The 25,578-nt window shown below is 39.9% G+C and overlaps 2 long non-coding RNA genes and 1 pseudogene across 3 annotated transcripts in view; 2 read left to right on the top strand and 1 right to left on the bottom strand.

The window, feature by feature from the left end:
* LOC147822942 (uncharacterized) overlaps positions 1 to 25,578 on the top strand; it is a 106,026-nt gene that overhangs the window by 29,284 nt on the left and 51,164 nt on the right. The gene's annotated exons all lie outside the window — the stretch shown is intronic.
* LOC110344651 (uncharacterized) overlaps positions 3,233 to 25,578 on the bottom strand; it is a 78,121-nt gene continuing 55,775 nt past the window's right edge. The window contains exons 4-5 of the long non-coding RNA XR_015444769.1: positions 7,467 to 7,638; positions 3,233 to 4,564 (exon numbers count right to left, since the gene is read on the bottom strand). This is a non-coding gene — a long non-coding RNA (uncharacterized LOC110344651). The remainder of the gene's footprint in view (positions 4,565 to 7,466; positions 7,639 to 25,578) is intronic.
* LOC101717119 (peptidyl-prolyl cis-trans isomerase D pseudogene) lies at positions 7,632 to 9,461 on the top strand (annotated as a pseudogene). The gene has a single exon (XR_015444768.1). The product of XR_015444768.1 is annotated as a peptidyl-prolyl cis-trans isomerase D pseudogene (transcript).

The raw sequence follows: 25,578 nt of genomic DNA, 5'->3' as shown, positions 1-25,578 counted from the left end.
TGTTTGGACTTTCCACCTCCAAAATTATAAGCTGAGTAAATCTCTTGTCTTTATAAGTTTCCCAGCCTCATATATTTTGGTACAGTAATAGAAAACCAACTGATACTGTTTATAAAGGCACTATCAATGAGGAGTGTGTCACCACTACAGCCTGAGCTTTCCCACGCCAATTAAATTATTTGCCTATAACTAACCTAACCATCTTGCCTAGCTTACTAGTATTTAGAATAGAAATGTCTGTTATGCTTGGTCTGAGTAATTAATAATTGGCTGGATATGAACCTGAAAAAATCAGAAGCCTAATGTTATGGCTTGTGTCTAGATGTCCCCCTAAAGCCTCATACAGTCATAGGTAGGACTTTGAGAGGTAGCTGAATCTAGAGTGTGTGATTCTGGGATTAAGTGTGTGATACTGGGATTAAAGGTGTTGATAAAGTTTTAGATAACTTAATAGATTGAATATTAAGGTAGTTGTAGAAGCAAAATAAGTAATGTGTTCTTTTAAGATTTACTTTTCCTGTAACTCCATGTTTAAGGTGACGATTATCTGACTCTAACCAGTAACTTCATTAACCTAACAAAGTTACCATGCCAGGGTGAATTTACAATGTATATGTGCCTATCTTATGTCTATGACTTGTAAATAGGAACTGGAATTGTATTTACACATCAAAGACCACTGGGGATGAGATAATGGCTAAAAAGTATATAAAAAGGGAAATGCTGAAAAAAGGGCATGCGGATACTGACGAGACTGGTTTCTGGCATTCTCGCCTGCTTGCGAGAAGAAATTTTATTATTTTATCCAAATTCTGTGTCTCTGTGTATTTCTTTCTGAGATTTCCATAACAGTGTGTGATTATTAAATTAGTCCACTTTTTGGTTTGGGATAGTTCTATATGTAGCTACTGGGAAGGCCCACCCTGGGTGTGAGCACTAGCCACCCTAAGAGCATGTAGCCTGTATAGAATATAAGGGACAGAAAGGACTGCTATCATCACTTGTTGCTTGCTGCTTCTTCCATACTTCCCTGCTTTGGTGCCTTCTGCCCACCATGAACTGTTTATCCTCTGTGATGCACCTCTGCCATGCCACCCTGCCTTGGAGCCAGCCAACTTTAAACTGAAACTTCTACAAACTGAGCTACAATAAATCTTTCCTCTCTTAACTTTGGGTGTCAGGTATTTTTTCTCAACAATGAGAAAAACTAAGACACCTAACTAACCCATACAGTCCTGAGTCTAAGTCATTATATATGTCACTTCCCTAACAAAAGCCCCAGATTCAAAACTCATTTTCTTAGCTGCTCTATGGCTGGATATCCAACCATCTAGAATTGTGTAGTCAAGGAAAGAAGACTGTGGAACATGAATCTTGCTGATGCTGTCACAAACTAGGGATTTCTGCACTGATGTGTGCATTGATAATTTTCCTCTTGCTATAATTGGTCATTTAGTTTAAAATAATGAATATCTTCTTATTTAACTAATAGGTGGTAGGTTTGCTAATTCTTTACATCCAAAGGAGAAGACAAAAGAATACATATGGATGGTAGAGAAAGTTTAGCTTAAATAATATTTGGGCCAAACCTTTGGCATTGGATCACAGTGCCAAAGAGATACACTATGTAGAGAAATGCAGCAACAGAAACCATTATGATGGCAGACAATTATGAAAGCAAGAACTAATAACACCCAAGTTTATTCTCATTGACCTTTTGGAGAAATTAAGAGAATAAGTGCTCTGCAAGCATTTGAATAGAAATATCTTAGCAACACAAAATAGTAGCAAGTTGGAATGCAACATTTTTGAGGATGCTGTACTTTGGGCAGGAGCAAGGTCAGAACTCTGCAATGAAATACTTAGCTCCATCTTTCACTGAACTAGGCTTAAGATAAAATAAGACAGAGATAGAGAGAGAGACAGAGTAACCCATTACAACAGAAAATATATGAGCTTTTAGGCCAAACTAGATCTGAGTACCCTTGAGTTTATCTTCACAGAGCCATAAAATGGTGATAATAAAGCAATTTGAGAAAGGTCTGTTATAAAAACCAGGTAGCTGCTTATAAAAATGTTTACTACAATCCCTTCCACTGCTCCCAGCCCAGAGGAAAGGGCTTTGGGCCGCCTTCTGTCCCGCCGCTCCTGGCCCAGAGGAAGGGGCTTCCAGGCTGCCGCTTCCAGCCCCTGTCCCACCTCTCCCACTCGGAGAAGGTGAGCCACGCGGACGCCAACAGCACCCTCCCTGCTCCCCAAGTCGAAATGAGAAAACACGTAAATAAGTCTCAAAACCAGACTTCCAGATCACCAACAGCAACTCCAAAGGGAAATGAGATGGAACACTCTGATACTCAACCACCTGGACCCACTGAACTGGCAACAAAAGGGGATCTGAAAAAAATGAAATCAGAAATAATTTCTCAGATAACAGGAGAAATTGTGCTCCTAGTGCAAGACATGATTAGTAAATCTAGAGAGGAGCTGAGGAACATGATGGAATCCCAACATAGGAAATAAATGGAATCCATAAAACAGATGCAAATAGATTTCCAGGAGATGAAAAACTCCATTGAAAGTCTACACAGCTGAATGAGCCAATGTGAGGACAGAATTTCAGATATAGAAGATAAGATTGCAATTAATGACCAGGAAAAGAAAAATTGCTTCAAAATTATAAAGGAACACGAGAAATCAATCCAGCAGCTGCTAGACAATGCAAAGAAGAATAACATAAGACTGATTGGAGTCAATGAAGAAAGAAGAGAGAGTGCAGATGACATAAAAAACTTCACAGAAGTAATGGCAGAAAACTTCCCAAGCAGGAGAAAAGAACTTGACATACAGATAAGTGAGGCATACAGGACTCCAAATAGCCTTGATCAAAAAAAATCTACACATAGGCATATAATTGTTAAGATTCCAGAAACACAACAGAAGAACAAAGTTCTACAAGCAGTTAGAGAAAAGAAACAAATCACATACAAAGGAAAGCCCATCAGAATCACAACAGACTTCTCAACACAAACCATCAAGGCAAGAAGAGTTTGGAGTGACATATTCCAAGCCCTAAAAGAAAACAGCCTCCAACCCAGATTGATGTACCCTGCAAAACTATGTTTCAAAATTGATGGAGAAATAAGATACTTTCATGACAAAGAGCACCTTAGGAACTTCATGAATACCAAACCAGCACTCCAAAGAATTTTACACAATATCCTAGGAACAGACATTGAGGATCACAACCCCAGGAAGCAAAGCAGAATGAATTCATCTGGCACAACAAGAAATTAAATGTAAAGGGGGAGAACCCAACAAAAAGAAAAAGTCATGGCAATGACAAGTCAGTATGTGTCCCGGCCCGCGGGTAAGTCAACGGAGACCCTAGAGGGGGAGTGAGAATGACAAGGGACAAGAGACACGAGAGATGGAGACAAGACAGGTTTCTGATCAAGTCTCGTTTATTGCGGAAGCTGCTACAGCATATATACTGTAGGGCTAGAGGGGAGGAGCAAGGGGAGGGTACTGGGGCTATTTCCTTGTTGCCAGACAGACTTGCAGCAGGCCCAGACATGCCCGTAAAAGGCACTCAAGAGTTCTAGCAGGGGGGGGCAAGGCCCCCCACAGGTCCTCCCTTTAAAATTATAACTATAGTAGAAAGGCGTCAGGAGAGCCAAGCCTGTGGGGGCCGAGCCTGTCTTGGGTCAGAGCGACATACGTGTCTGCACTGTGCACCTTACCCGTCATGGGTTAACCAGAGAATCAAGGCTCTGGCACCTGTCTTAGGCTGCGCACGAGGGCTCTCTCATTGCATGGCACGCTTGTTCAGTTGCCCGTCATTGGCTTGCCAGCCCACTCACCAGGTGGGGCGAGAACACTTCGCCACGGCAAGGACCTAATCGACGGTCTGGCATTCGTCCTGGTCAGCCATTGCCAATCTATGATAGTGGGCCTGTATGGGCACTGTTTTTGTACTCACTCTTCCCTGAGCTGATCTGAAGGCCCGCCACCATCAGATATATGAATTGGGGCCTGTGGCGGCCAGCAGACATCTTTGCCGGGACTGCCGCTGCAGGAGGCTTGGCCAAATTTAGGATATCCAGTGGGACTGGAAAAGTCCCAGTCACCCCTGACGGAGCCCCTGTAAGTTCTTTGTAGAACAGCAGTTAGATATATTTTTCCATCGGAATGTGCACATTGTTGGACTTCAGTGTAACAGGTAGAATGCATCTCTGTGGCCATGGCACAGCCGGTAGGGCATGGCCCTGGTTTGCCATTGATTGTTAGTATGACTTTAGGCTTAGTGACACAATCCCATTTTTGGTTATATCCTCCCGTTATCGAGGCCTCATAAACCAAGTGGGCAGTCTTGCTGCCGCAATCAGTACTACGGGTGTAACTTGTGGGTACGGGCCCGCCAGAACCCCCGGCACAGTCACAGGGGTTACCATACAGGGCAATGAGCAGTTGTTCCTTGTTAACTGGTTGAAATCCGCTTTCTGCTGTCGGTGCCAGGAACAGCAACAGGCCATGTAACAGAATCAGGGATGTCATCTTTTTTAACCTGTAAGCAAAATTTCGTCCTGCAATGTAAGCAAGGCTGGGCTGTAGATAAGAGAATTAGGCTAACCTGATTAAGCTTTTGAAGATGACCAATGTGGACATATTACAATAACATATTTAGACCTTAACCAATGTAAACATTTTGTAATAACATATTTAGTGCTTAAATATCAAGGATAACCAATGTAATCGATTTATAACATATTTAGACAATATTCGTTGTGATGTGTCTCCCATAAGATTATAATATAAAATTTACTAGGGGGTCCCTTTAATGAATTAAGATCACAATAATCATTTTCTGGGTGGCCACTTCTATATTTATCAAAGGGAGTCCCCATAGTCTCTAATCATTTTGACAAGCAATTAAGAATATATATATCTTTTTATTTTACAACTGTTTATTGCAATTTGATTATTGCATGTAGGTGACAATACACATTACTTTTATAAAATAAATCTCAGTGGCACTTTGATCAATTAGCAACCTGGGAAGGAAGGCATGCCTTTAATTTAATAACATTTATTTGTAAGCCAATTTAACGATAGGCGAATATCTTTTGAAAAGGAAGGAAAAGAAATATTGAGCTCAACTGTACGAACACAAACAACAGACAACAGACAAACATATGAGACAGTTTATAAAATTAGGGTGCACTCAAATATATCTGGCCAAATTGAATTATACTATTCTCTTTATGATTATTAGATTATAATTGTAGGCGCCATTGTTAACTGGTTGAAATTGGACAATATTAGGTCATCGGTATCATCAATACGTTTATCAACTTGTTTCACTAAGCGTTCTGGAAGCCACCTGGCCGACTTCATTTCCTTGGAGTAAACACACACTGACCCTCGGCCCCAGATGAGTACGGGGTCAGGCCCATGCCATGAGTGGTCCAGGGGGTCTCTCCACATCACAGAGGCAAATTGTTTTTGCGTCTCTGGTTGCCAGAAACGGTTAGCTGCGGATAATCGCTTAGCGTCCAAATTTAAAAAGTTAAGAATAAATAGTGCATGTGATATTAGGTTTCTGGGTGACCCCTTGATAGGGTACCATTCCCCCCTTTTTATTTTATCTAATGTAATTTTGAGTGTGAGGTTGGCTCTTTCTATAATGCCTTGTCCTTGTGGATTATATGGGATTCCCGGTATGTGTGTTATATCTAATTGTTTGTAAAACTTTGAGAAGCCAGAGCTGGTATAGCCTGGACCATTGTCTGTTTTAATTTGTTGTGGACATCCAAGTACTGAGAAGGCAACTAGAAGGTGGGCAATTACATGTTTAGTAGCCTCCCCGGATTGTAGGGTGGCAAATATAAATCCACTATATGTATCAATGTTGACATGTATATATTTAAGATTTCTAAATTCAGGGTAATGTGTGACGTCCATTTGCCATAGGGCATTTGGAATTAAGCCACGAGGATTAACTCCCAGATGAGGTGTGGGAAGATGGAGGGTGCACGTAGGACAGGTTTTAACAATTTGTCTAGCTTGTTTCCTAGTAAGTTTATATATGAGGCGAAGCGTGTGGGCACTAAGATGATGTAGCTGGTGTGCCTTCTGTGCCTGGTCAATCTGAACGGGGGCATCAATATGTAGTGAGTAGGCAGAAGCCTGAGGTTTTGTGGCCAGGTCTGTTAGTCGATTACCCTCTGTAAGCGGCCCAGGTAGGTTAGAGTAGGCATGAAGATGTCTAATAAAAAAGGGCTTAGATCTTTTTCTAATTAGACCTTGTAATTGGATAAAAAGGTTACCTGTCTGGGAAACGTTTTTTATCTGTCCACATGTTTTTAACAGAGGTACCGATTGGGCAATGTAAGCACTGTCTGTAAAAAGATTAAAGGCCTCTTTAGGGAAGGCTGAAAAAACCGCTGCGACCGCATGTAACTCGGTCATTTGGGCAGAGGAACAACTGGTCTGGAATTGGACGGTGTTAGTGTCCCACACATAGGCAGCCATCCCTGTGGAGGAACCATCTGTGAAGATCAACAGGGCCTCAGTTAATGGAGTAGGCGAGGTGACCTTTGGAAAAATAAAATCATGTCTATTGGCAAAATCAATAAGTTTATCTGGAGGATAATGATTATCTATAAGGCCTGCATAAGAGGCGAGGGCAATTGGCCAAAAGTCAGTAACTTGTATAAGCCAGTCAATTTGTTCTTTACTGTAAGGTTGGAGGATAATGTCAGGCTCCTTCCCAAAATGGCACTTTCCAAGGTGTCTGCCCCGGGCAATAAGGTCAGAAACGGCCTTATAATAGGGGGTGATGACCCGTTTGGGCGAAACGGGAAGGTGCACCCACATGAGGGGTGCGGTCTGCCAAAAAACAGCAGTAGGGGAAAGCGTGGTCTTGTAGATAATATATTGTAGTGGTAAGCTATAATCCATAAAGGTAACAGTTTGACGAAGAATTGTTTGCTCTACCAAGGTGATGGCCTCGCAACCGGCGGGGGTAAGCTCCCGGGTTTCGACACCATCTTGGCATCTCGGGGGGTATTTACATACTCCTCACTCCGAGGGGGAGTGACCGAGCCTTCCTCTGATCGGAGAGCTGTCTCCCCGACCTGGATGGCTTGAGCCACCACCGGATCTTTGGTTTTTTGGGAGATAATTTCATCAATAAGATTCCAATAAGAAAATGCAGTAATCGGGACCTTTCCTGGTCCACAAGTAGCATAATAATCTTTAAGGGCCTCCCCTACTCTTTTCCATCTCCTCTCGTCGACGGTACCCTCGGCGGGAAACCAAGGGCAGAGATCTCTAATATAATCAAAATATTTTAACAACTGTTTGACTGTAACCTTTACCCCTCGTGCCTGTAAAGTTTTTTTAAGACCTTCTACAAACAACTCATGTTGGCTAATCTCCTGTCCCATAATCGCTGCTCAACTCACCGAGGTGCAGGAAAGATGGCAGGTTCACGTCAAACACAATCCTCTTTTTTCTATTTTATTTGTCACTTCTATTTTATTGGGCCCCCGAGCAGCGTTCTTCACTGGATCCCCCGTTCTCGGGCCCCACGTGGGGCGCCACTTGTCCCGGCCCGCGGGTAAGTCAACGGAGACCCTAGAGGGGGAGTGAGAATGACAAGGGACAAGAGACACGAGAGATGGAGACAAGACAGGTTTCTGATCAAGTCTCGTTTATTGCGGAAGCTGCTACAGCATATATACTGTAGGGCTAGAGGGGAGGAGCAAGGGGAGTGTACTGGGGCTATTTCCTTGTTGCCAGGTAGACTTGCAGCAGGCCCAGACATGCCCGTAAAAGGCACTCAAGAATTCTAGCGGGGGGGGCAAGGCCCCCCACAAATATGTTTCAGTTATAACCATTGACATTAATGGTCTCAATTCACCAATCAAAAGAAATAGACTGGCAGAATGGGTCAAGAAGCAAAATCCAACAATATGCTGCATACAAGAAACACACTTAATTCAAAAGGAAACTCATAGACTGAAAGTTAAAGGGTGGGGCCAGGGATTTAGCTCAGTGGTTTCACTGCCTGCTGCGTAAGTGCAAGGACCCGAGTTCAATCCCCAATACCCAAAAAAGAAAAAAAGAAAGAAAGGAAGTTAAAGGGTGGAAAACAATACTCCATGTGATGGGAACCCAAAAAAAGAGCAGGAGTAGCTATCCTCTTTGCAGAACAAGTAGATTTCAAACCAACACTGATTAAGAAAGACAAAGAAGGACACTACATCCTTGTAAAGGGAACAATCCAAGAGGAAGAGATGACAATCATAAATATCTATGCACCAAACACTTGTGTGCCCAGCTATATAAAACAAATACTCATGGACACGAAGTCATATATGCACTAATACAAATGGGGAACCTCAAAAATGTTTACTACAGTGCCAGGCCTTAGGCATACCCAATAAATAAAAATGGTCTATTAATACCTTCTGGCTTTTTAGTGACCATTTGCCTACAGGATTGCTTACATTGTATTCAGGTGCTCAAATCTGAGCAACCAGTAGTGCATGGGGTGCCCAAGACCTGCTTCCACATGTGTCTGCAAATAGAGAGGTTGCACCCATCTCCACAAGCTAAGCCCTCTAACCCTAAGTAAGCCCTGGGTCTTCTTTGATGTGGACATTGGTGGGGAATGAGTTGGTCAAAGTGTTGTAGAACTGTTTGTGGATATTGTTCCACCACCACCACCAAATTTTGTGCATTAGGTACAGGAGAAAAAGGCATTGGACCCACAACTGGGAAGTCCCTTCATTTCAAAGGTTGCCCTTTCCATCGAATTATTAAGAAATTTATGATTCAGGGTAGAGACTTCTCAAATCACAATGGAACAGGTGGAGAAAGTATTTATGGCAAAAAATTTAAAGATGAAAATTTTATTATAAGCACAATTGTGAGGATTTGTTGAGCATGGCAAATGCAGGCTGCAATACAAATAGTTCTCAATTCTTTATCACAACAGTTCTAACCCCTTATTTGGATGGGAAACGTGGTGTTTGGTTAGGTAATTAAAGGAATAGGTGTGACTAGAATAGTGGAAAATGTAGAAGTAAACAGTGCAAAACCTGTGCATTATTTGCAGAATGTAGAGAATTGAAAGAAGGCGATGATTGGGGAATATTCCCAAAAGTAGGCTCTGGTGACAGTCATCCAGATTTCCCTGAAGACCCAGAGACAGATTTAAAAGATATACATAAAATTTTATTAATAACAGGAGACTTTAAAAACATTGGAAATACTTTTTTTTAAGTCTCAGAACCTGGGATATGGCGATTCTAAAATCCAGAAAGGGGCCAAGGATTTAGCTCAGTGGTTCTGCTGCCTGCCTTGCAAGCACAAGGACCTGAGTTCGATCCCTGGTACAAAAAAAAATTAAGGTTTGTGGATAGTTCAAAGGCTGTTATTAAGGAAGTGCATAAATCCAGACTGCCACCTATAGCCTTAACCTGTGTACTAAACATTGGTGCTTGTAAACCAAAGATGTTAAATTGGCAGGGAGCAATCCACAGTTGTTTGGAAGCTCTTGAAATAGAACCATCAAATACCCAAGCACTGTATCGCAGAGCTCAAGGGGGGCAAGGATTAAAAGAAGATGATCAAGCATTGACTGATCTTAAGAAAGTTCAAGAGATAACACCGGAAGATAAAGCTATCCAGGCAGAACTGCTGAAAGTCAAAGGATAAAGGCACAAAAAGATAAAGAGAAGGCAATATATACAAAAATGTTTGCTTTGTAAGGTGATAGGTCTCCCACTACCTCAGCAGCTATTATGTATAGTAGCTGCCCTCTTCCTATCGTGTCTTGCCCCCTCCCGTGTGACGTCATGCCAAGATGGTTGCTTCCACCAAAGAACAAACCCTTCTTCCCAGCATGACCCTGTTCCCACCTAGAAAGTAACCTAATACTCGCTCACTTCCTACCACCTAGTGACATCACTGGCTCCTCCATTGCCTAGTCACTACCTCACTCAACCCCACCTCAGCCCCTACAAACCCCACCCCAGTCTCTATAAAAGACTCTCCCTGCCCCAGCCATATTACTTTTGTTTCTCCTTTGTTCAGAGACAGCCCGGCAGATCTATTCCCCTAATAAAGGTTTGCTGTGGCCTTTTCTGGTCTTGGTCTTCGGCCTTTTACCTGACATAAGGATTCCATTGTGCTTTAATATTATGGATAGATTGTTGAAGGCAATGAGACAATATAAGAGTTATGTCTGTATCATGATCTATAATGTTTCCTTTGACACTTCAGTCCCTCATTGTTTAGTTTAGAAATACTGATAGCTTCCCTCTTACTAAAAATGTTACAAAAGGTTGTACTATTTTTCTCAATTCATCATATCATACTTGCTTTGTCTGTCCCTCAAAAGATTTTTATGAAGCTAAAACAAACTAATATGTATTTCTATGTACAGATATGAATACAGGAAAAGTCTCAAAAGGACGTACACCAGAATGCAGTGGTTGTCCCTTAGAGCTATGATTATGGATGGTTTTTGTTTTATTTTTGCTTAATTGCCTTTTCAATTTTTTCTATAAATTTTTATTATGTATATTTTGGTTTTGTTTTCTTTTTTGGTAACATACATTAAAATATACTAAAAAAGATATTGTTTGTATGTAATGCCCTACATGAGCCATCTCTTTTGGAGACAAGAGCTAATAAAAGCCTTGCTTTCCTGAGGAGCTGAGATGTGTTTTCTTTTTTAATAAGAATTAACAAATTGACTTATCTCCCTTTTCACTTTACTACTAGGGAATTGATAACCAAAATTTTAGTTCAATCATTCAATTAGGCCTTAATGCTCTTGCATATTTCTCTTCAATTTCTCTGCTAGACCCAACAATCTTGACTTTCTAGTCTAATTTGTAAGTGTCTGATCCTAACTGGCATTTCTTATTTATATTTAACTATTTTTCTGTGTCTGCCACAAGGTACCACAATTCTTTTGTAGAATAAGGCCAAGCATACAGACATACACATACACACACACACACACACACACACACACACACACACACACAAACGTGCACACAATTAAATGATTTAAGGATTGTAGCCCTTATACTGCATGCTTTGTTCCTGAATTTCACAGAGGTCTTAATTACATGTTAATGATAGAATTACAGTCATCTTTAAACTCTATTTCTGAGTATTTTTAAATGTAATATCTCCCAGTAATAACAATGATATAAGTCTTCGAGGCTGGGGATTTAGCTCAGTGGTTCCACCACCTGCCTCACAAGTGCAAGGACCCAATTTTGATCCTGGGTATCAAAAAAAAAAGAAAGAAAGAAAGAAAGAAAAGCCAAAACAATAAAAAAAATAACTCTTCGAATTAGGTCACTGTTTTGTTAAGGGCTCAATACACAACATTATATGTATGTGTATGTTCATTCATAGCAAAATTTTAACTACCAAAAAATCCATCTCAATCTCTCTCCTTCCTTAACTACTTTACTGAATTTTTATATATCCAAGCAGGAGCAAAACCAACAAAGTCTACCACACACCCCAAAGAACAAAGTATACAGCTGTCATTATCCACAACCTAGAGCTCTCATGCTGCTAGGAAACTTCTGTCAGACACACAGACTCTGCAAAGCACATGGCAATCCATAGGCTTCATACTGACCATGGGTTCCACAGAAAGACATTAGAGGCACTAACAAAACCACTCTTTCAGAGCCCTGGAATAAAATTTCAAGAAGTCTTTAAATAGAACCCAATGCTGCAGCCAGCCAATCAATTATTAAAGCTGCAGTCACTTTATGCCACCATTCTCAAAAGGGGGGCCCTCCCTCAGGCTTGGGAAATGAAAAGGCTGTGATTTCCTGCTGCTATAAAAGGCAGCCAGTTTACAAATACTTAAGACCCTCACCAACTGCAAGAGAACAGACCACACTAATTATACAAAGGAAGGCCTCTGCCAGGGTCTCCTCTCCCTACCTCAGGTCCACCTCCCAGAAGTCATAGGAAACCCATATAGCTTCACAGTCCCTGCTTCCCACCACTATCATATTTGCCATTTTAGTCAGCAAAGGCAAATGGCGACAGAGCCTGTCTGGGTTGCTTACCCACACTAATGCCAGGGACACACACTACATCTCCCCCACTTATCTCCATAGAAATCAATATGCTGCATAAAGATATCTCAGTCAATGATGGACCACATATATTGCTACAGCTACACCACGTAGCCTATATGTATAGTAGGTTATACCATCTTGGTTTGTGTGAATACACTCTGTGATTACATGACAAAAAAATCGCCTAATAATGAATTTCTCAGAACATATCCCCATTGTTAGGTGACACAAGACTGTATAGAGATAACAATATATGATGCTAATAAGAAGGGTGAACATTCATTAAATCCTTACCTATATTAACTCAACTAACCTGCTTAAGAACACAATAGGATAGGGGCAATTATTACTCTTTCTATAGAGGAATACACACAGGTCACAAGCCAAGTAGGTGGCACAGCAGGATCTGCACACAATCATATTAACCTAAGACCTTATGCACTTTTTATGGTTTAGATCTAAAATATCCTCTAAAAGACTCATGTATTCAAAGGTAGAGCTTTTAGAAGGTGGTAGGATTATGGGGGCACTACACTCATCAGTGAGTTCATAGCTGAATGTGATATTAGGAGGTGGTAACTGATTGGAAGTGAGCCACTAGGGGAATGACCTGAAAGGGTATATTCTTGTCCCCAGCTCCTCCCTTTCTGTCTCTGCTTCTTGGCTGCCACAGAGAAATAGCTTTCCCCCGCTATGCCCTTCTATCAGCTATGGACTGAATCCCTTAAAACCATGAGCCAAATTAAATCTCTCCTCCTTTAAGTTGTATGTGTCAGATATTGTGTCTCATCAGTGAGAAATCTAACCCAGGTTCTAATATAGAACTTTAATGTTATATTACCTAGAAAAAATTAGAGCACCTACTGTTTGTTAAGCACCCCATACGAAATAGATTAAACTTTACTGAATGCCAATAACAATTCAACAAGGCAAGAATCTATTTCTTTTTTAGTTTTTAAATGCAAAATAGTAAAGTTTGCTTTACTGTGAGATTTTAAATGTGTATGTTATTATAATCAGCATAGTCAGGATACAAAAAATTACAACCAGGAAAGGAATTCCCTTGTGGCTGACCTTTTTCATTCAAACCCCAACCTAACTCTGACAATGATGATCTGACCTCTGCTTCTATATTTTTTCCTCTTCCAGAAGGTTACTTAGTAAGCTAGTATTGTAACCTTTTGAAACACCTTTCTTTCACTTAACATAAAGCATCTGAAATTCAGTCATGTTATCTTGTGCATCAATAATTTATTCTTTTCTGTTACCAAGTAGTAGTCTACTATGTGGCTATACATAGTTTATCCATTTACGTATTAACACATAATTGGGTAATTTATGATTTCTGACAATGCTGAGAAATACTGCCATACACAACACACAGAGATCTTTAAGAGAATATAAGTTTTCCTTTCTCTAGGCTCTATGCCTAGAAAAGGAATTGCTGGATCATACAGTAAATATATGTTTATTTATTTAAGAAAATATCAAACTGCTTTCCAAAGTGGCTGTACCATTTGTATGCCTACTAGAAAAGTATGAGAGTTCCAGTGACTGCATGCTAATCAGTACTGGGTATTATCAGCATTTTTTAATTTAGCGATTCTAATGAGTACATAATGATACTTCACTGAGGTTTGAATTTGCATTTCCTAATTACTAATAATGCTGAGCATCTTTTCATGCTTATTTGCTTTCCTTATATCTTTGATGGTTAAAAGTTGGTTCAAATTTTTTGTTAATTTTTAAAAATATGTTTGGTTAAGTTTTGCTGAATTTTGAAAGATCTTTAAATACAAATGCTTTATCTTATATTTTACTTGCAAATATTTTCTCCCAATATTAAGATTAGCTTTCTATACTCTTAATAATGTTCCTTGGAATGCAAAGTTTTTAATTTTTAATAGGCCTAATTATCAACTATTTCTTTATGGATACAGCTAGTAATGTCAGATCTAAGAAAGCTTTGCCTAATTGACAGAAAAAAACTATTTTCTCCTATGTCTTCTGCTAAGAGCTTTATAATTTTATGTTTTACACTTAGATATGTCATCTAATTGGAGTTAATTTTTGTTTCCAATATGCAACAGAAGGTCCAGGTCAAGGTTCACATTTTTGTGTATGGATATTCTGGCCCTTTTTGTTGAAAACACTGGTTTTTGTTCCTTGAATCCCTATTGCACCATTGTCATAAAGTTGACTCTATTTGTGTGGATCTATTTCTAGATTTTATATCATGTTTCTATTTCATTTGTCTGTGTATCTATCCTTTTGTCAATATCACACCATCTTGGCAATTGTACCTTTATGATATGTCTTAAAATCAGATAGCGAAAATCCTCCAACTCAGTTCTCTATCAAAATTGTTTTGGGCTGGGGATTTAGCTCAGTGGTTCCACCACCTGCCTTGCAAATGAGTTTGACCTCTGGTACCAAAAAAAAATGTTTTGGTTTTCTAGCTCTCCCCACCACCATCCCCGGTACTGGAGACCAAACCCAGAGATGTTCTACTACTGATCTATATCTCTAGTCCTTTTTGGTTTTGGTTTTTGTTTTTCTTTTTTTGAGACAGAGTCTCGCTAAATTGCTCAGGAAAGACTCAAACTTCCAGTCTTTCTGCCTAAGCCATAGTCCTTTCCACTAAGTCACACTGCCTTACAAATAGATTTTTTCCAAAATTTTATTTCTTTAGCTAATTGAAATACTGCATGATTTCACCCATGGCTATTATTCCTTTAGTTGCCTTTTTCAGTATTATAATTAACATAAATTTAAAGCAGAATGATGTTGTTATGGCTTTTATTTAAGCGTCTTCAAGAGGTTCATGTGCTCATAGGCACTGGACCATAGGAGTGCTATAGCTAACTTGCTGCTAGGAGGTGGGATCTGGTTGGAAAAGGTGGAAGGATATCTGTCTCCCTGGGTTCTCCCTTCACTCTCTGCTTCCTGGCCACCATGACATGAGCAGCTTTTTTCTGCCAGGCCCTCCTCTGAACAGAACAGGGGAAGCTCCTCCAGGAAAATCAGCTGAACTCCTTCCCTCCCGTTCTCCTTTTATACCATTCCTGTGACTCAAGCTAACAAGCAATTAACCACCACCATGTACATGACATCTTAATTCATTTTGGGTCTTCTTCTCCCCCCTTCCTTCAAATTCCACCGCTTGGTCTCCTCCATTTTTGCAAAAGATCTATCTCTCTGTTTCCTTTTATCTATCTTTTGAGACTATGCATTATTTAAGCTTGTGTGTCTGATTCACTTCACTTAATATTGTGGTTTCAAGGTACATCCATTTTCTACAAATGACACAAATTTATCCTTTTTTTATAGTAGAGTAGTACTAAATGCACCAACTACACCACCATTAACAATAGAAAAGAATTCAACAATGGCATAGAGTCAAGTAAATGTCTAAAGATCAATAAAAATTAATAGTGACACTAGTAAATATGTATGAGAATGCTAAATGGGAAAATGGAAGAAGTAAAATTCGATTAAGAGTGGAAAGATGAGATGGAGGAGAGCAAAGTGAGATAAGTGAACTTCTTAAGAATAAAAGACAATATAATTAGACTAAAATAATAGAGAAGAACAAGAAAAAGAGAAAAAGAAATGAGTAGAAAACAAGAAAAAGGAAAAATTAAAAAACAAAACTTCCAAAAAATTAAGAAAAAGAAATGAACCCTTCAGAATGAGTTTTTGAATGGAGAAGAGATAGTGAGTCTCTACTAAGACCTATGTTGTTTCCACACTCATATTTTTGTGTGTGAATGCTGAATCCTGCCCACTCTTGCTGGGTGGGTGTGTCAGTCAATAGTGTCTGCCCTAAGGCTATACTTACTCCAGAGACTCCCAATTTCCTTGTCCCTGTGTATCCCTGAGTTATGGCTTTCTCCACTGAATTTATGGTCTATGGGTGTGTGAGGTGCCTACCGCCGCTCTAGAGGCCTCTCTGTACATCACAGGCCAAGGAATGTCCTTTCTCATGTTGGTAGATAAGGAAAGAAAACAAACCACTGAGTTCTGTGTTGTATTTAGACAGCTGGGTACAGGGCTGATGCAATGCACTGGACTTAATTACAGCACTTTCAGACTCAGCCCCCTCCAAAAGCCACTCACAACTGGCCTGGCTTCTAAAACTCAAAGTGTGGGACCCTGTGCTTTTCCCAATTTGGGCTTAAATTGGGGGGGGGGGGTTCTATATCTAGCCTGTGCCCTCTCATGACTGTGATAGGGTGCTCTACAAACTCTGAGATGAAGTTGTTCTAGAGCTCATTCTTAAGCAGTTAACTCACTCCCAAAATGGCTGTTCATTAAACACTCTTAAATATGCCTGGCACTTCACTGAATTTCTTCTACAACTCTAGCCTGTTGTGCAGGAATCCCTTTCAGAGTAAATCCCCATGCTATTTGTGCAGTTTACAATAACTGTGGGCTTTTCTTGAGGCTAGCACTGCCACCCCTGTCTGCTTTTTCTCTCTGGAGCTGAAAATCCTCTCTGGATTTACCAGACACCCTCCCTTGGAGCCAGGGTCAGCTTTCCAGATAGCTTTGCTCTTTGTCCACTATCTTGAAAATTGTTTCATATATTTTTATAGCTCTTTGGTTATAGCAATTGAGGTTAAATCTATTACCTGTTGCACCATTGTTCTGAAAGTACAGTGTCTATTTCCTTTTATTACATTATTTTTTCTTTTAAAACATACATAAGAAAGAAAATTCCCCTGTGACAACAACCAAAAGCTTTACATTGCATGTTTCCCCTGCTTTACACAGCATATGCTGAACCCTAAGTGGCTTTGCTTCTCAAAGAAAGCCTCTGAGCTGGATATTATATTCTCTCTCTCTTTGTAGATAAGGAAACACAGCCCTAGAGAAGTCAAGGGTCTTTTTCAGAGTGACATTATCTATAAAGGCAGATCCAGGATTAAGCCTGTGTTCCCAGTACACTGTACTGTGCACAAATCCACTCTGTTGGACTTCTGGGATTTTGAGTGTGATGTCTCATAGGGAGATTTTTTTAATCACAATTTTTTGGCATTCTGTAAATCTCAGTTACTTGTATGTTGAGTTAGTTTCCCCCATACTTGGAATTTTTTGAACTATAATTTCTTTAAACAGATTTTTTATTTCATGTGTGTTGTCCTCAAATTTCTAACTCCAATTATTCTTAGGCTAGTCTTCTTTGAAGGACCCTAGTTAGCAAGACAGACTCCATATTGCTGCTTGACCCACATGCCTGCCAGCCCTTTAGATGAACTCAGAAGGAGGAAGCTTAGAAACCTCCTCCCCTTAGAGAGTCTCTTAGAAACAACAATTAATCAAGTATTGTTTTACAAATGTTCTAACAGCAAGACGTTCAGCTTCTGTACCTTTTGCTTGCTTTACTAGTTCTATCCCATGGGGGGGGGGGCTTAGAAACTGTTGGCCTCAAAGATGTATAAAACATGTTTGTCAACCCCCAGTCGAGGCTCAAGTCCAGTGCTCAGCTTGGGTCCCGGCCGGTAATAAACTCCTGTGTGGATTTAATACCGGTCTCTGGTTGGTTCTCTCTCACTGGGTACAAAATTCTTAGATGAATTTTTCTTACACTCATCATTTTTAAGGCATCTGGGAGTAAATCAACAGGTATTTCCTTTTTGTCCTCAACTTCTGAAAACCTACCTTCACATTAGTCATTTCTGCTGTTTATTAACTTAATAGAATTTATCTCTCAGATTTTTTTTATGTTTCTGTGGAGTCTATTTCTTTGGTAAATTTGTCTTTCATGTTCTCAGCCATTTATGTCAGCTCTTGCACTTTTTTTTGTTTTTCACATAACTCCACCTGTCAGTTTGTTTGATATTTCCACTATCTTTTGGGTTAGATCCTCTTTAAACTTGCTGAGTTTCTTGGCTTCCTCTTTAATCATTTCACACAACTTGGCTATCTGGTGTTTTCTTTCTCTACACTGGTGCCTCTTGGGTCTGTTTTGGGATAGTTAGAATCTTTGGAAGCATTCTGTTGCTTTGTTTTATCATGCTCATGTTTTTCTCTTTTTTGTGCTGAGGGTTGGGGCCAAAAAGCAAAGAGGGTGTGTTGTGGTAAAATATCTTTTTAGGTAGGTTCTGTTTTCCAAGATGTGTTCTTGGCTTTATTTGTCAAGAGATATTATTTACCACATCAATCTATTAAATTTTGGGGCCCTGTCACTGTGTTGTAAGGAGAGAATTTTTACTGGTTATATTAGTGTTAACAGATCCAACCATACATCAATTATAAACATTAAGATGTGTTTTGAACCACCCTCGTTGGAGGAAAGGTAGCCTATTTAATAAACGGTGTTGGAAAAACTGGATTTCAACCTGCCAAAGATTAAAACTAGACCCATACCTATCTCCATGAACTAAACTAAGATCAAAGTGGATTAAAGATCTAAATATTAAGACAGAAACACTAAACTTGCTGGAAGATAAGTTAGGCAGAACTCTTGAAGACGTTGGCATAGGAAAAAACTTTATGAACAAATCCTCAGTAGCATGGGAGCTAGCACAAAGAATCAACAACTGGGATCTTATTAAAAAGCTTCTGCACTGCTAGAGAAACCACCAACAGAGCTAAGAGACAACCTACAATGTGGGGAAAAAATTTTAGCTGCTGTACCTCAGACAAAGGTCTACTATCTAGAATATATAAAGAATTGAAAAAAATCAGACCCCCTAATATGGAGGATATGAGAAGTTCTCAGGCCCTCGGACAGCCTTGGGAAGAGAGATTGTCCTGATGTCTGTGGCAGGCCCAGATAGAGAAGTTAAAGATAACTTCAGAAGGCTGTTTGTTGATCTCACAGCATTCATTCTGCTGTGGTCCCTTGAGACTCTCAAATACTTGCTTGATATAAGACTAGATAAGAATAGCTAACTTTTTAGAAGCCTTAAGTAGCCAGGATGATGTCAGGTAAAAGGGCAGAAAACCAAGACCAGACCAGGCCACAACAAACCTTTATTAGGGGAACAGATCTGCCAGGCTGTCTCTGAACAAAGGAGAGACAAAAATTAATAAGGCCAGGACAGCAAGTGCCTTTTATAGCAGCGGGAGTGGGGCTTGAAGGAGCTGAGGTGGGGTTGAATGAGGTAGTGGCTAGGGAATGGAGGAGCCTGTGACATCACTAGGTGGTAGAAGGTGAGCCAGTATTAGGTTACTCCCTAGGTGGGAATAGGGGCATGTTGGGAAGAAGGGTTTGTTTTTTGCTGGGAGCAACCATCTTGGTGTGACCTCACACAAGGGAGGGGGCAAGACACAATAGAAAGAGGGCAGCTACTATACATAATAGCTGCTGAGGTAGTGGGAGACCTATCAGATGATTCAGATAAGATGCACTAAGAGTAAAGGAGCATAGATGGTTCTTTAAATGCATTATATACTCACAGATATAACTGGTGGTTAGTTGACTAGCATTGTAAACTGTTAATAATTGATGTATCCTACAGAAAAATCTATAAAAGAAGAACATTACCAATAAACCTTGCCTTAACGCCAAGAGTTCCAGTCCTCCTTGCCCTTCTTTTAATAGGTTTCGTAGGATACTGTCTTCAGGTTCCAGTTTCCCACCGGGGGGACCCCAACAAGTGGTGCCTGGAACAGGGACTTATACATATAGGGGCTCAGGTGGTATCGACGGTAAGAGAAACTAATAATGCGGTTATGGGGCAAGCACAGGAACGTTGTGCTGTTTTTACTACTTTAGTTCATCATTTGTTGAAGACACAAGGTGCCCATGTGTCCTGAGCTCGTATAGAAGCTCATTTAAAAGTAGTAACAATATAATCCTTGCTTTCCTGATACAGGAACATTAGAAGATGAGATTTGGGTAAGGGTTAAACAAAATGTGGAAAAAGCTTTATGACAGGGAGAAAACATCCCCGTTGACTTTTGGCCTATTTGGGCTCTGATTCGTGTGGTCATGAATCCATTTACATCTGAAAGAGGGAGGGAAGAGGGAGGAAGTTTATGATTTGGCAAAATGGTCTTTGCATTAATACGAAATACCTGATGCAGAAAAGGACAAGGTTAAAAGTGAAAATAAAAATCTGTTTCCCTCTCAGGGACTAGTGGTTCCCACAGCTCCTCTGGAGGATTTGATTTCATTCCATGATTCTCCGAAACCTTTAAAATCAAGGGGTTCACAGAAGTGCTCTTCTAGCTCATCAGATTCCAAAAATGCCGATTCTGATCTAGTTACTGATCCTGATTATTCTTCTGATATTATTAAGCTTATGGCTTGTGGAGAACACTTTGAAATAAGATTGAATTGTATAACCCTAAGTGTGCTGTAACCCTAAAAGTGTGTTGTGACTTTAAGAGTGCTGTAACCTATGTGTGATGTAACCCTAAGAGTGATGTAACCCCAAGTGGTATGGAACTGATAAGGGTGTAGCCCGAGCTGGATGGGGTGTACCCCGAATGGGCAGGGTGTGCCCCAAACTGGACAGTGTGATAAGTCTGAACCAAAACCACAAATGCCCAGTTAGAATAGCATGAAAGGAGCTGAAGACTCCAAGCAAGTCGTCGATCCGTCCACCAACCAAGACATCTGCACACCTGATCCCGCTGGAAGGAGCATCGCGGCCAACCAGACGAGACCAGAGGACGAGGCAAGCGGAGAGACGGATAGCCTAGCACCGACTGGACGCCCTTCGTCTACAGATCGGACCCTCTGACCCTACGGGAGGAAACGTCCGGCTCCCATAAGGACTTGCGCAGTACAGGTACAGGGACGTGGTAATTGGCAGACTTAATATTGTGTGATAATTGCATTGAAGTGAATTATGATAATATAAGATAAGTGTGTGAACTGCCATCCGAGTCCGAGTCCTCTTTACCCACGGTACCTGCTCGCGACACGGCCCGCTGATATTATTAAGCTTACGGCCCGAAAAAGGTCTGGGGCTAAACCGAAAGTAAAAAGAGCTGCTTACGTTCACCATCGCGTTTCTGTTTGCTAAAATTGCTGAGATGGAAGGTTCAGACAATGATAAGCCTTTTCTTTTTCCTGTAATTAGACAACCCAGAGCTCAAGGAGGTATTGTGCCTAGATATGAAGAATTTGATATTCAATTATTACAATCAGTTAAAAAGGCTGTTATGATGTATGGACCTCATTATGAATTCTCTAAAGAAATGTTAAATGGGTTTGCAAGATCAGCTGGAAATTTTATTCCTTATGATTGGATTACAGTAATTCGAAATTTATTAAAACCAGGTAAATTTATACAATGGCATATGTGGTATGGAGACTTAGCTATACAAAAGGCCCAAGAAAATGAAGCTCATAATATTGAAATAAATTATGAAATGTTAACAGCAACAGGACAGTTTGAAGATGTTAATAATCAAATTACATTACCACCTATAATTCATGATCAATTACAGGAAATTGCTTTGGAAGCTTGGGATCATATTTCCCCAGAGGGAGAACCAAAACAAAGTTATGTTAAAATATATCAAGGGGCTAATGAACCCTATTCTGAGTTCCTTGCCAAATTAGAAATGGCCATATCCAGGGGAATGTGGTTGGAGAACAGGCTTGCAGACAATTAGAAAGATTACTGGCTTTTGAAAATGCTAATGAGGATTATCGAAAGGCTGTATTACCCATTAAAGAGACAGGGATGATTTGGGATTATTTAAAAGCTTGTCAAAATATCAGTTCACAATCTCATAAAACAAAGATGCTTGCTACTACATTTACTGAAATGACCTTAAAAAATGGTTGAGGTAGGTTTACAGCACTATGGGTAGCTCCTGATAAAATTTATAGCTCCTGATAAAATTCAAATAAAATCCCCTTATCAATACCTTAAATATATCATAAATCAAAAACAAATTATGCCACAACTTATGAAATTGGATTTATCTCATTTTAAAACATTAAAGGATTTTCAAAAATTATTAGGTCATATTAATTGGATTCGTCCATCCTTAGGAATCTCTACTATGGAATTACATAATCTTTTTAAGATATTACAAGGAGATTCGGATCTAAACAGCCCTCAAGAGTTAACACCAGGAAAACAAAAGGAACTTGAATTGGTACAAAAGAAAATAAAGGAACAATTTATAGTTAGGATAGACTTATCTAAGCCTTTCAATTTAATAATTTTGCCTTCTGAAGATACACCTACTGCATTAATTGCCCAAGAGGATCAACCTGTGGAATGGATCCATGCAAAACATACACAAAAAAGAAATGGTGTTCCTTATTATGATATAATATCTCTTCTTATTTTTCAAGTGTGAGGCCTGAGTGACTCCATTTTAAAATTTGGCCCCATCTTAGAGTAAGGTGGCCTGGACATAAGTTCTAGTTCCAAGAAAAACCACAAGATGTACTTTGGCCACCTGCCTGTGATAATGTTCAACAGTCCCCTAGCAACTAGCCTAGCAACAGCTAATCAGTAGCTGCCTCAGTGTCCCAGATGCTCTTCTCGATGGCCTACAACAGCTAATCAGTAGTTACCCCAATACCCCAGTATCCCAGATGTTCTTTTCCATGACTTGAGCAGCTGTTTGCAGTTCAGCATGCAAGGCCTAACCAATTAGGTTTAAACTTTCAAAACTTGCTAAATGCTAGCCAATTGTGTGATTTGCGTGTGATTTGAAACCCCGTGCCTTTTTGAAACCCCGCGCCTTGCTGTAACCTCTATAAAAACCTCTGGTGTTTTAGAGTTGAGGCTCTCAATCCTGGCCCGCTGCGTCGGTGTCGGATGAGAGTCCCTGCTCGAGCTTGAATAAATGACCCTCGTGTGTTTGCATCAGAATCGGCTCCTTGGTGGTCTTTGGGGACCTCGCGATCTGGGCACAACACAAGGTCGATCCCGAATGCATCAGCTCACTGGAGCTGAGAGAGCAGTATTAATTTTTCCTTTTAATTCTGAACATTTTACTGATTTATTAACTTTATCCACAGCATTTCAATTATCACTTTATGCATATTTTGGTAAAATTGGATACCATTACCCTTCTGCTAAGATATTGGAATTCTTTAAACATACTCAGTGGATTGTTGATTTAGTTGTTTCACCACATCCTCTTTCTGATGCTCTTAATATCTTTATTGATGGTACTAAACAGGGTTGTGCCGCTATATGGTGGGGAAAAAAATTATAAGGTATTTCCTACCCAATATTCTTCTGCCCAACAAAATAAATTGTATGCTCTTATTCAAGTTCTAAAGTTGTTTCCTTTAGCTATTGTTATTACAGACTCTAATTATGTGGTGTATGTGACTAAGAATATATTGACTGCTTTCTTAACAGTAAGACATCCTGTATTCTCAGAGCTCTTTTCTCTCCTTCAGAAACTTTTATGAGCTCATTCTTTTCCAATATACATTACTCATATAAGAGCCCATACAGGACTGCCTGGCCCATTAACATATGGTAATGAACAAGCTGATAAGCTCACTAGAACTACGGTATTTTTTTTATCAGCTGAAGATGAACATATTCATGTACATACTAATACAGGAGGATTACATCAAAAATATAAGATCCCTTATTCTCATACAAAACAAATTATTCTTCATTGTCCTATTTGTCACCCTTTACATATCTGTCCCCTCCCAATAGGTAGTAACCCTAGAGGAAAACAACCTAATGATCTTTGATGGATGTCACCCACTTTCCTTCTTTTGGTAAAATGGCTTATATTCATGTTACTATAGATACTTATTCTTCTTTTGTGTGGGCTACTGCTATGTCCGGTGAATCTTCTGGCCATGTTATTAAACATTTAATGGCTTGTTTTGCTATTATGGGCACTCCCCAAATTCTAAAAACTGATAATGCTCCTGCTTTTACTTCAAAAATATTTCAACAATTTTCTGAACAGTGGAAGATCGAACATGTTACAGGAATTCCATATAAGCCTCAAGGTCAAGCTATAGTAGAAAGAGCCCATGGAACTCTTAAATTACAGTTACATAAATTAAAGAAGGGGGAATATGGGGCATACACAGAAAAGGAAGAGGATCTGATAGCAAATACACATTATATTAATGAAAATGAATATAGAAGAAAGTTATTTAAAATATTATAATCACCACAAGAATTATTAAATATGGCTCTGTTTATTTTAAATTTTTTGAACTTACCACAGGGGAAATATTAACTAAAGCAGAATTACATTGTCAGGAGACCACGCTTCCTCTGGAGACTCCCCAACCAGTTTGGGTCCAAACTTTTGAAAAAAATGTGTGGGAACCTGCTCAATTATTAATTCGGGTCGAGGTTATGCTTGTGTTTCTTTAGAGAATGGATCCAATCTAGAAATATGGTTGCCTCTTCAGAAAGTCAGGCCCAGGGAAGCCGGTGGTATTCAAATTCCCAGAGACCAGCCCGGAGGGAATCAAGACATCCTTGAAGGGAGAAACGCCCCAACCTCCAGTTCAGAAAATGGCAGCTCTAAAGATCAAGGGAAGCCAAAAATGCCGAGCCCCTCGTTATCAGGTTGATCCTCCCACCTGGGGCCAGATTAAACATTTGACTCAAGGTACTGGGCAACTATTGACCCGTACTTCTTCTTAAACACCTGAGAACCTGTTTTTGGCTATGATGGCTGTCATGGCATGTGCTTCGATTGGGGTGAGTGCTTATGATCATCATTATTGGGCTTATGTTCTCCATCCACCTTTATTGGAAATTGTAGAATGGAATGAGGTTGGCCCCTTAGTTTATACTAATGAATCTACTTATTTACCTCCTCCATGGGGAACAGGGATTCCCACCTTTCCCTCTGAGGGAACTCCTTTCAATATTTTTCTGGGCTATGAGTCACTGCCTCTTTGTTTAAGGGAGGATCCTGCTGGTTTTAAAACTCAAGAGCAGTGGTGGGGTTACATCCTCCCTCCTGTTCCGGGTTCCCGTACAATTATGGGAATGTTCATAGCAATGTCATTGGCCAGACCCTATAAATATACCTATAATTCAAAAGGAGGGTCATATCCAGTGTGTAAAGGATTTTCTGATCAAAACTATGTATATAAACATAAGCCTAGGTGGTCTCGATGCCAATCTCCCCATGGCAAATTATATTCATTAAGTAATTAGTCTATAATAGATTGGGGTCCAAGAGGAATGTTTTTAAATAACTGTAGTGATGACCATAAAACTTTGTCATGTGATTATGTTACACAAATTAGTTGGAATCAAACCATGGACTCTTTGGATAGAAATCATCCTAAAGGTCTTATGGCATGACATGATGGTGGACTTTCTCCCCTTCGACCCAGGATTGTTTTGAATAATGCTTCTTTGGGACCAGAACAATGGGAACTGTGGAAATTGGCTGCAGCTACACAACCTCTTGAATTATGGACTGGGAATTTTTCCGGAAATAAACAAAGCTCCTCACAATATCAATTCTGTAAAGAAAAGGACATTCCAATTGCTGCCTGTGTTCAATTACC

Source organism: Heterocephalus glaber, unplaced genomic scaffold (assembly GCF_053883595.1).
Source record: "Heterocephalus glaber isolate CG9 unplaced genomic scaffold, H.glaber_assembly_v1.0 deba00001606, whole genome shotgun sequence".
In the NCBI taxonomy this organism is placed as follows: domain Eukaryota; kingdom Metazoa; phylum Chordata; class Mammalia; order Rodentia; family Bathyergidae; genus Heterocephalus; species Heterocephalus glaber.
Note: the sequence above shows the minus strand (reverse complement) of the source record. Positions and strands in the feature narration are given on the sequence as shown.